A 13,067-nucleotide genomic window follows, 5' to 3' on the forward strand; every position below is an offset into this window, starting at 1 on the left:
GATTTTCTGCCAGTAACAGCACTCATCCAGCCTCTTCACCCTTGTGTATTACTCCGCCCACAAACAGCAACAGTGCAGAGAACACTGTATTGCTGCTTTTGGGCAACATAATGTAAGTTCGAGGCTTTTTTTGTCAAGAATGTAGTTGTTTTGATTGGACCTATGCAGTTTATTTATAAGGATAGTGCCTATTTTAAATACTTCAAATTTCTGAAAGACAACTTGTCGGCGGCCATTAACATCTTTGAGCAAAGACAGTTGACGATGTTCATCCACAAGATGGCGACAATGACCGAATAATAAGCCCTTAGAGAAAAACAGCATAAGTTCAATTTACAGCTGATCAAATCTTTATTAAACAGGTAAGTGACTTTTTAAGTTGATCTCTTTTGTATGTTTGTAGTGCTGTATTTATACCACAGTAATATTGTGATCTCCTGAATGCAATGGCAAATCGCTGTAGATTGATGGCATTTTATGCAGTTCAGCCTTATAATCTTTAATTGTGAGCAAAATCCCTTGATTTATCATCACTTTAGTCATTACACTAGAGAATCATTCAAATACTAGCTCTAAAATGATGTTGGTGAGTCAGTAATGGCTTCTGCTGTTCTGACAACAGCTGCAAATGTAAATGAATGGCAGAAGAAAGTAGTTCCTCTTACAAAATGGTTTTGAGCCTCTCCGTGTTTGATTTTCTTTTTTATACGCAGACGGTTATGCCGTTGAACTGTTGTATGAATGCAATATCACACTTGTAGCAGTGTAATGTGGCTGTATATTGTCACTGGTGCGACGCTAAGGCTTGAGGCCGCACACCTCCCACCAGTGCCAATATACAGCCCCATCGCACTGCTACTCGTGTGATATTGCTAATTTATCTCATGTCCTCTTAAGCAAACATGCAGATAACATTAGAAAATACCTGGCAGGTGAAATCCTAAATACTGTTCACTTTATTACTACTAAAGTGAACTCTAATAAAAACTGAAATGTGTTAATGATTGTGGCTATATTTCAACACCATTTTGATTCAGAAACCGTTGTTTCAATTTATAAAACTTTTTTAAGATTGCCCTCAATAATTTCCGTTTGCTGTGTCAAATAACAAATTATTGAGATTAAATATTGTCATTAGATTCACCAATAAACAATTGCGGTTTCCCCCACAAGTCCAAAAGCATGCGGTATACTGTAAGTGAATTTGGTAAACTAATTTGTCTGTAGTATGTGTGTGAATGAGTGTATGGATTTTTCCCAGTGATGGGTTGCAGCTGGAAGGGTATCCGCTGCGTAGAACATATGCTGGATAAGTTGGCGGTTCATTCCACTGTGGTGACCGTGCCATCAGTCAAATTTGTTGTTACATTTATAAATAATGAATGCTGTTTGGAAATGATTTCCAAAAATTATGCTGCCCATCTGTCAGTGGGCTCTGTTGGGTGCGCCCACTGTACCTGCCTATTGTCCAAAAGTTACATTTTCGGCCTAGGAGTATGTGGGAGAGACTAAGACAACAGCGGGATCTGTTTCTGCTTACAGGCCTGACTTGCAACATGCACACTTGTATTGTGGTTTAAAGGGACTCTTCACAGACAAAGATTCTTAAGCATAATGTACAAATAGTTTTCTGTCTGCACACAACCCTCACAGAAATCCTCTGTAATTTAAAAAGCATGGTTTACGCTTCATAATCGATTTGGTTACAAAGGAAACAAAAGAGGGCAATACTTTCGTTTTGATCATTTCTTGAAGCTTTTATTATAAATATTTTTGACAAAAGCTGCAAATACACGGTGTTAGCCTAGCTTAGCCTTTTTGTTATTATGTTGTAATTCTTTATAATACACCAATAACCAATATTAAACGGTAAACCACTGTTTCAAACAATTATTATTTCAAAATTATTTAAAAAAAACATAATATGTGGATTCTCTTAATAAATACTGCGACGTTTATCAAAATGTCATGGACATCTGCGTGTATCTGTAGCTATATTTAAAGGACAACAAAATATTTCATCTTCAAATTACTACTCTGTTCTTGAAATTATGCCATTATTTTCCCGTTTTACATGTTCATTCTGTGTAACACGAGACGAGAGCAATAACAGACGAGGCATCAAAAGAACCCTGGAAGCTTTTGTATTGATCCGGCGCGCCTCTGTTGTATTGCGCGTGCTCGTCTCGCCCTCTGCTGGTGAACATCGAAACTGGACGGTGTTTACGCTACGCAGTGTATTTGCTGACAGTGGGTGTGGTGTGTGAACATGTATTCATACATCAGATATATATATATATATATATATATATATATATATATATATATATATATATATATATATATATATATATATATATATATATATATAATTTCACTTGATTCAATTCCGACCGCCCTCGCATCTTTTACTTGAATTCTCTCGCGTCATCCTCAGGGGGTGGAGCTAAAACGCAAGAAAGCAAGAAGAGAGCTTGGATGCACAATTACTGTGTAATTACCACAATTTAGTAATCCAAGTGCTTTATGATTCACAAATACTACAGCATTTACAAAATTACTATAGTTATTTTCATTTGAGGTGATTAAAGATGTTGTGATATCTTGTGTGAATCCCATATGTGAGGGGGAAAAGTAGTGCTTTAATGCTGCATTTCTGGTTAAAATACACATTTTAGCGTTTCAATAAACAGTAAAGCAAGGGTTTACCATGTGCTGCTGCTGGAAATCTGTCTTGTCCAACTTTAATACAACATTCTTTGATGTAGAAACATGGTCAGAAATGTCAGGAGCCATAACATAAGCGCTGCCTTCCCCAAATGGACTAGTTACCTAACTGACTGCATGGTACAGAGGTATTTGACTCTTTCAGTATTATACTCAATATTCCAAGACACACTGAAGTAAAAATATACTGAAGGTCTTAAATATCTTGTAAATAGTCTTGTATATAGTGAAACTGCTCCTATGAGCACAGAGAGCCCTCTGCTGACAGATATATGAATTTAATATTAACTTTTTTTTGCAACCATGACAGAGAAAAAAAGTATTAAACAGGCGATATATACTGTATATAATCAATAAGTAAATGCAAACATGTCTATGTCTGTATACATATACCGACCTTCTTGCTGTGAGGTGACAGTGCTAATCACTGAGCCACCACATGATGAAGAGTTCAAATGCAAAAACCTCTAAATGCCTTCTGAAATGTTCTTCTAAAATGAACATATTTTCTCAACCTCCTATGTTTATGTTCAGTTATTTCACTTGAAGGGCAAAGAAAATTCGTCAATATAGATGTGAAATTACTGAGCCAACACACAAGAGTTGGAGAAAAATGCAAATTTGAGAAAAAAAATTTAAATGGCTTTTAGAGGTTTTTGCATCTGAACTCTTCATATGTACATTTATTTCTTGATTACTGACTGTTGTAATTAATTGTAATTAGTTTATATAGTATCTGTAGTAAAACTGCAGCTAATGTTTATAAAAATCACAAATACTACTTGCTTTTATTTGTTTAGCTATACTTTTAATATAATAATACCTGGTTTATCTGAATAAGAAATCAGTAATAGCCTGTGAATGAAACGACACGACAGCATCCTTCTCCAGTAACATCATTTGAAAGAGAAAATAGCAAAAATCATCAGTTAAGTGTTCGCAATGCATATATTTAATTTTGTGATGTTTTGTGGTGATAATAACTGATTTCTTTCATTGTAAAAAAATAATAAATTGTATATATATATATTGTGTATATATATATAGGCACAGTAGGTAGTGCTGTCGCCTCACAGCAAGAAGGTCGCTGCTTTGAGCCTTGGCTGGGTCAGTTGGCATTTTTTGTGAAGTTTGCATGTTCTTCCTCCCTTCGCGTGGGTTTCCTCCGGGTGCTCCGGTTTCCCCCAAAGTCCAAAGGCATGTGCTACAGGTGAATTGCGTAGGCTAAATTGTCTGTAGTGTATGAATGTCAATTTATGTTTCCCAGAGATAGGTTGCAACTGGAAGGACATCAGTTGCGTAAAACATATGCTGGATAAGTTAGCGGTTCATTCCGCTGTAGCTGGATTAATAAAAGGACTAATCTGAAAAATAAAATGAATACATATATATATATATATATATATATATATATATATATATATATATATATATATATATATATATATACACCAAAATGTTGTCAAACACCGTAAAACAGGAAGAAGAAGAAATCGTCATTCTCGCCGTCATATGGGCTGCGTCCGAAACCGCCTACTACTCAGTAGGTACTGCATTTAAATTTAAACGTACTACTCGGCCATTAGAAAAGTACATTCTATACAGTATGAATGTGAAAAGTATGAATGGAATTCGAACGTACTAGGGATGTAATGGTATCAGAATTTCACGGTACGGTAATACCTCGGTATGAATGTCACGGTACGGTATTTATTGAATCATTTACAGGAAAAAACAAAACTTATGAAAATACTCCAAAAAAGTGCCAAAAGTGTCAATGAAATACAAATTAGCCATCTATCTGTAAGCTTTGAAACAGGAACTTCAATTTTAATAACAAAAAAATATTAAACCATGTAAAAAAAAAAAGTTTCAATTTAGTATTGTTGAAAACTCATCACATTCAACATTTAATCACTCACTCACTTAGAGATGGCTTTAAAGGAAATTTATCATATAAATATAATCTGGTAAAAGCTGGTATCTCTGGGCATTTACAATGTCCCCTGCAACAGAAAAAAACCCTCTCATTTGGGACTGAGGTTTCTGGGACAAGAGAGATATGACTTGGCCCAGGTTGACAGCAGTGGGTAACGTTGTGCATTATCTTTTCCCCACTTGAGAGGACAAACCATGAGTGAGATAGAGGTCTCATGTCTGCATCAATCTGAACAGTGTGCTGTGTTTCTGCAGTCCCCATGACTGATTATTATCGTATTGGGGGACGTATTCCCCAACTTGCAGGCACGTGCACACACAGGGCTCAACCTGTGCAGTGCACATGCCCTTTTTAGTATTGGATAGAAAGTTCCCTTCCAAAATGATCAAAAGTGCCCCCGCGACGCGACATACCCTCCGTACCCGCTTTACAGTACGCGCGCGACAACACAGCTGATAAGAACTCGCGCAACAACACCACTATTCAGTACGCGCGCGGCGACAACACCCGCTTTAGGGTTTTCCAGCTCTTGTTGATCCCCGCTTCTAGCAGCACACTCCATTTCCGCATTACTGGATCTGTAGTGACAACAGACCGCAAGGGATTATGGCCAAGCCTGGGCTGATGGGAATTGTAGTTTCCGGTACCTCCCGTTCGCTTCATTCGCCTGAGCAAATTTTCTCAGAAGACCTATAGTTTTACCGAGTCATGCGACTACGGTAATATCGAAAAAAATTAATATTGCGGTATGACGGTATTTACAATACCGTTACATCCCTAGAACGTACTACATCCGCCATTTTGACATATTCATGTGACCTACCTGCATCATTTGTCGCTTTACTCCTATTCATGAATTCGTTTGCAGGGCATCATGGGATAGCGAAGCATGCATGGGATGCGCACTCCAGAATCTCGCCCGAAGAAGTAAGTCATCCGGGTACTTCTCGCATACTGTTTTTCGAATTTTATGAATTCGGACATACTACTCAGCTCGCATACTTATTTTGGCATACTGTTTAGTATGGAAGTGTGCAGCTTCGGATGCAGCTGTAGATTTACTTTCATCAGCTAGACACCGGCCATGCAGCTCTGTGAATGTCTGTGCCGTCACTTATTGATCTGTGATCGGTAAATGTAGCTTGTGTGGATGCTCCTGCGCTACTAGACTAATAAAATAGCTTCGCTACTGAAAAGCTATTTGATTTAGAAAGTAGCGACGCTACCCCCACGCTACTGAGAAATGGAGTTACAGTTTTTCTCAGTGGCTTTGGTGCATTTCTCAAAACAATTATTCATTTGTGCACATGCTATTGGACATGCATCATGTAACGCCAGGGAGTGACACCAACAACAGAAGGTAAGATCCAATATGCAGATTTATTCAGCGTCAGGAAAGCAGTGGTCATACAGGTGCAAACGGGTGTATACAGGCATATCCACTCTGGCAATAAGCAAGAAATAAGACGAGTGAGCGAATACGATCAGGAGTCAACAAGTTTGTAGAGTTTTGCTACAACCCTAATCAAACATCTGACCTGAACAAGCCAATCAAGGTAGGCATACTTTAAAGTTCCAGGGGACGTCCAGGTTTGGTCAACCCTGTGATATATACATATTTTAAATACCAAACTAATATTTATAAATAATAAATGCATAAAAATGTAGTTACTGTTAAATCACAGTTGAATTTGTCGGTCATGCAATGTCCTGCCATTGGACAGAGGTCTGTGTGTGTTGGGTGAGAGGTTGACTTAGACACAGATAGACAGACTGATAGACAGACAGACAGACTGACAGACAGACAGATAGATAGATAGACAGACAGACAGACAGACAGACAGATAGATAGATAGATAGATAGATAGATAGACAGACAGACAGACAGACAGACAGACAGACAGACAGATAGATAGATAGACAGACAGACAAACAGATAGATAGATAGACAGATAGATAGACAGACAAACAGATAGATAGACAGACAGACAGACAGACTGATAGACAAACAGATAGACAGACAGACAGATAGATAGATAGATAGATAGATAGATAGATAGATAGATAGATAGATAGATAGATAGATAGATAGATAGATAGATAGATAGATAGATAGATAGATAGATAGATAGATAGATAGATAGATAGATAGATAGATAGATAGATAGATAGATAGATAGATAGAAATTTTATTATTTCTCAGTAACAGCTTTTCTTTCTCTCTCTCTGTATGACAGGAACTCACTGTATACCTGAGTAAAGACCAACTGTGACCTCCTAAACACAAACTACCAAAGGCCAGACATGCCAGTCAGTTTGTCAATATCTGTAAATGCCAAACACCTCAAAAATGATGTCCCAGTATGAGAGGAGAACACACACTAGATTTAGATGGTTACTTTCTGTTAAATTCAGAGCTACTTTTCATCAGGAAACGCAACAGAATGGCCACAATAAGAGATAATTCTAAAACATTTAGATGGAACTGCAAACACAGAGGCAGATCTTTGAGAAATGTTGGACATAATGGATTACAATGATAAAAAAAGCCAGGGGAGGAGATGTCAGATAAAACCCCTAATGCACACTCTTACCTCTGTTCACCGGAGGACAAGCTGCTGTCAGTCAGACAGAAGGACAGGTCTAATGGATTCACTCTCTCACACAAATACACTCCCTTTGGCTCTGCAATCGGCAACAGCCAAAAGAGCAGATTGTGCACCTTGGATAAGTCAGAAGAGCTCAAGAAATAAAAAAAAATCAGCCATGTTGTTTAGCACAAAAAAGATTTTCATTTTATTTTGATAACCTTACTTAGAAATTACATTAACTATGTGTGTTTTCCATAGATTGGTTTTCTTAAAAAAGATGAAAAGGAAACTGTGCATTTAGTCCTTTAAGTAAGTGTTAAGACTTTTGTATTTGTATTTTTTACATGTTTTGCATAAGAAATTATAAAAGAAATTAATGGCGTATTCATTGTGGAATATATTGCTCTAAGAAAGGAAATTTCTGAGGTGTGGTAAAACATCAATAACATCTAGAAAAACAGATAAAAAATAAAATGACTATAACCTCCACTGCAACTAATGGACCGTTAACAAAACTAACAAACTAATAAAACTAATGGCGTACAAACTATGTAACAAATCTAAGTTTTCTCACAAAATTACATTTTATTGTCTGCAGAAAGCTTGTACAGTATTCTTTTTCCCCACTTAAACTTCTATTTATCACTTTTACAGGATGTAGGAAATGTCTTTGGTGTCTCCGGTATGTGTCTGTAAACTCTCAGCTCAAAATACCTATCAGATAACTTCTTATACCCTGCTGAAAATTTTTCAATTTAAGGGTAAAAGAAATGCAGCTTATTTTTAGCCTGTGTAAAATTTGTTACCTGTTGTTGAAGCTGAACCCCAGATAACAGACCATTACTAGCATCGAATCAATAGTCAAAGGGTTGAAACTTCAATTTTCATCAGCTTTGCACCTTCATATATATATATATATATATATATATATATATATATATATATATATATATATATATATATATATGTATATATATATATATATTGTCAATGATAAAAACAGATAACAGACATAAAAAGACAGAGTCATTGATAATAAAGATAAACACTTGCGGTTTACAATAACTGTGTGGGCCTATTACTGAAGGCTTCCTGGGGGCTAGGTGTGGGCTACCCATGTGGGGTCAGCCCCAAGTGGCCAATGTTTTGCCAGTGAGCAAACCCTCAATGTGCTGGTAGCCCACATGGGGCCCTTATGCTAGCCATAAGAGTGCCCATTAAGGACAAGCACAGGAATGTTCACAAGCCCTGAGTGCATTCACAACATCCTTGAGAAGAAATAGCAAACATTGGCAATTTGTTTGAAGGGAATCTTCTAAACTAATCTATAAATTTTCCTTTGGTTGAGTCTCTTATCAGGGGTCGCCACAGCGGAATGAACCGCCAACTATTCCGTCATATGTTTTAGGCAGAGGATGCCCTCATACACTCGCTCATTCTTGCAAACACTCAAAAACTACAGCCAATTTAGTTTATCGAATTCACCTATAGTGCATGTGTTTGGACTGGAAATTGGAGCATGTGGAGAAAGCCCACGCAGAACATACAAATTTCACCCAGAAATGCCAACTAGCCCAGCCAGGACTCGAACTGGTTGTTGTGAGGCAACAGTGCTAAACACAGAGCCACCATGCCACTTAAAGATTTGTAAATTTTTTTGTTAAATGATGCATGTTACGTTGTGTTTTTAATAATGATTTCATAAAACGAAGCCATATTTATGTAAGCATGCACACTGCCCTCTGGTGTATCGATGTCGCACACCAGCCATGTCCCAAATCATCATTGTCTCTGCACAGGCGCCCTGCCAGTGGCAAAGACATCACCCTCCTCAGAACACAGACTGACACTCACGATTAGCCTCTTTCTGTGAGGAGATGTGTGACAGGGCAGCTACATTCAGCCCGTCTGACGACTTCAGATTGACTGCAGCGGTGGCCAAAATCTCCTCTGGGCACACAGGGTTGTTAGTGAGGGCAGTGAAAGGTCCTGTACCATTTACAGTGAATTTATCTCCCCTTTTGTACAAGAGGGAAAGCCAAAGCTTAAGAAAAGGACATATTATGCCCTTTTACAAATCTCTGGTGTTCTCAGAGTATGTCTGTGAAGATTTAGCTCAAAATCAACCCCACAAATCGTTTGTTCTAGCTTGTTAAATCTGTGCGTAGTTTTCAGTGCATTTCCCTTTAAATGTAAATGAGCTGCTGTTTCGCAGAAGAGGGCGGAGCCTTTACAGGCTATTCTGCTGCTCCAGAAACAACAAAACAAGCAAACCTCAGACAGCCAACATGTCAGAAATGAACAGTAGCTTAAAGTCTTACATGTTCAAACCAAAGTCAGAATAATAAATAAAAAATAAATAAACTGCTTGTTAAAAAGTATATATGTATATATAATTTCAAAAGTCCAAACTCAAAACACATCTGTTTAGAACAGCCTATCCTCTTTGACCCGATTGCATTTTTAAAGTTTGTATTGTATTCTATTGTTTTTATTGTGTTTTTATTTAAATTGATTGTTCTAGCTGTCCTGTATGGTGACCTTGAGTGTCATAAAAGGCACCTTTTTAAAAATGCATTATTATTATTATATTATATTATATATATAATATAAGTATAAGGTAATATAATATTTAAAGTATATGAATAATAATTAATGTTTAAAGTATATTAATAAAGGGAACCTTTATCTTCATAATGAAAAATTAAAAGCAATAAATTCACACAAAAAAATACTCACTGTCATATTTTTACTTTTTTTCCCCAAATGTTCTCAAAATTGTCACTCTTGCACACTCTACCTGCCTCTATTCTGATCGCCGACAAACTGGTGTCACTAAAATCTCTGTGATTGTGAACAACAGCAAGAAAAGAAAAAACGGTCCATTTCAGTTATTACATTTCAAACAGAGGAGAAGCAGATAAGTTTGACTGAATCAGAGAAATACCTTATGCTTGCGGTGCTAAAACATTTGCTGTCGTTATGCAAAAGAATGATCTGCTCTCAATGCTGCAGGTGTGAGAGACGGCTATGTGGTCTGTGCTGCCTTTGAGTGCTGAGGCGGGGGAGAACGACGGCATCATCCGCAGCTCGTTGCGAAGAGTAACGAACGGTACAGCACGGACACATGGGAGTCTCTTTTTTGAAAGTTTGGTGCTAGTGGGGCCTGAAAAGTTGTTAAGTTGGCAACACTGGCTGGCAGTGTCTTTGATCGAAACACTCAAACCTCATGCATGTGCAGTAACGTTCCATTATTCATGGGGGCACCTGGTTTTGAAAAGAAGTATTAACGTTATGATCTTAACAGTTGTAGACAGATTTTATAACATATGATAGAAAATGTATTAAAGAGGTATATGATTAAAACAGGCTTCTTGGCATTGGTCGGGGGCCCCTAATTCCCCAGGGGCGGCTGCTTACCTCACTTATTGGTTAAGTCTGGTTGTACCCCAAAAAACTCAAGAATTGTGTTGCTTCAGCATTTTATTAAACTGCACAGAGCAGCATTACCTTAACAGACCCTTAAATGTATTTTATGATAAAATAGCGCTGCTTCATTCCTATATTATCGTGAGCAGGAGAACCAGAAGTGGTGGACTGTGGCCTAATAAAAGTTCCGCTGCTTTCATTTTACATCACGCTTGTCACTTATCTGCAATTGCTTCAACAGTCTCATTTCAGTTCGACGGTTTTTCCCATAATCTGCTTCATACTAGCATGATAATAAGTTTTAAATGCTCATCAATAAGCACGATTTCTGCATAAAATTCTACACTGAGTAATGGCATCATTAAACTTCGCCAAAGTACGCACATTTTCTTATAAAAAAAAAACAAAGTACAAAGTTCATAATAGCTCAAGTCACAAGTACCTTGTTACAAACATAGTTCGTTGATTTACCGTTTCCCAGATCCATCGCTCCAATGAACATTCGAAAACTGCATCGCAAACTTGAGTACTCGAAACTACACCGCTGGAGCTGTAGTTAGAAACATAGTTCCTGGCTGTGTTCTATTCAAACTTATCCCCCATATGCTATATCTGTTTAGGACATTCTAGCATTTAAACTTGGAATGATTTTTTTTTTCATCTCTATTAGGTGTATTTTGCTTTCTAACTATTTTTACAATTCAGTTTTAAAGATCTTCATGGTTACAATTGTGCTCCCTTCGCAGTGCACTTTGAAAACATTGATATCATTTTGAACACAGCCTCATGGCGAAAGCTATAGGTGACCTATAATTTAAAAGGAATTTATGTTGTTTCCAAAGCTTGTGAAAACAAAAAACGTAGCATACATAAATGCTTTTAATTTATAGTAGATTCTTTACTGTATATGACATGGGCCTGTTGTTTACAACTTTCTGCTGTGGTTTGCATGTGTCTAATTGTAAAAGAAGACTTTTCAAAAAAAAAATCAATAAATAAACAATATCCTAATTAATAATAATAATAATAACAATAATAATAATAAAAATTTATGCTATAACTAACGTGGTTCAAGCGATGGATCTTCGACAGAGAAACTAGGGGTTTTGAGAAACACTTGTCACTTGTCACTACATCGTTCTTTGCCCAAATGATAGTTCAGTCCCGAGACGCACCCCAGAATATTTCAGGAGTTTATGGAGACTCACACAGACATTTTAAATCTCAAGTTTTCTAAACAGATTGTAAATTCTGCTGTGGAAATTAAAAAGCAGTAAAATATAATAATAAATCCTCATCACTCGAGGAGCAAAATCTGGCAAGCACATTTTTTCCACATGTTTGCTGAGAAAAGCTTACCAAAACAATGTTTTGGGGTTGTCTTTAATGATGTTTTCAGGGTTGATAGCATGCTCTGGGGACCCGATTATTTGAAAAGTCTCTTTTAAAGCTGGGAATTGTTTAAAAACTGCTGAATCGATGTCCAGATTTAGGCTTGTGTTTGAACTTCCAAAACTTAGCCCGAGTGTTTTGTTGATGGATAGAGGAACTCCGGAACGACTGCGAGACCTACAGCTCTCTGGAAATAATGCGAAGCGACATGGTAGACAGAAATAATTGGACATCAGGTGATGCCACGTCTTAAGGTCTGAGTCTGCAATAGAGGAATAAGTCGACAATGATCTGATATGAAGTGTTTTGCTGACTCGGTCTACGTTTTCATGCTCAGGCTCTGAGGGAGAGCAAATTGAATTGCAACTCACACATATGTACAGTATACGCATACACACATTTCTCACTTTTGGGGAGTGGGAATGGAAAAATAACACTGACCACATGATATGTTCTCTAGAAGCTGGCCTTCTGTTTCTTCCTATTCTGTTTTTAACCTGCCAAAACAACACATACAATTAAAGAATACATCTTATTTGACTATAAAAGTGCAGATATTAATATTAATAATTTCCCACACTTATTCTCTTAGCACTCTGATTTAAATGAGTGTAAAAGGCAGTGGGTTTTTATATGCTGCCAGCAATGTTGCTTATGTTTCTGAGATAATACATTTCAATCAATACTGTTGTCTTACTCTTGTAATGTAGATTTTGGCATGTGCTGAGGGCATGTGGCATGGCCAGCAGTCTGGTGCTTTAGTTTGGCCTGACCTAGAACCACAACCAGGTGCCGGACTGTGATTATGAGTCTCTGAAGACCAGTCAGCCCGCAGCCTTCCCAGAGGCCTCCATATGGACACCAACTGCAGTCTGTGATCAACGCTTATATGCACACATGCTTTTCATCCACATAAATATGTACATAGCTTTCTCATATCAAGTGAATGCTGAGCAGATTGATTAATATGCTTGATTTGTTGTTGTTTT

General features: G+C 37.3%; 1 protein-coding gene across 1 annotated transcript in view; it reads left to right on the forward strand.

Annotated features, from left to right (window-relative positions):
* rd3l (RD3 like) overlaps positions 1-13,067 on the forward strand; it is a 26,458-nt gene continuing 13,391 nt past the window's right edge. Inside the window, exon 1 of the mRNA XM_087298141.1 lies at positions 1-362. The gene's annotated coding sequence lies outside the window, so the exon portion shown is untranslated. The remainder of the gene's footprint in view (positions 363-13,067) is intronic.

The sequence above is a fragment of the Danio rerio genome, chromosome 20 (assembly GCF_052040795.2).
Source record: "Danio rerio strain M-AB ecotype USA chromosome 20, GRCz13ab, whole genome shotgun sequence".
NCBI lineage: Eukaryota > Metazoa > Chordata > Actinopteri > Cypriniformes > Danionidae > Danio > Danio rerio.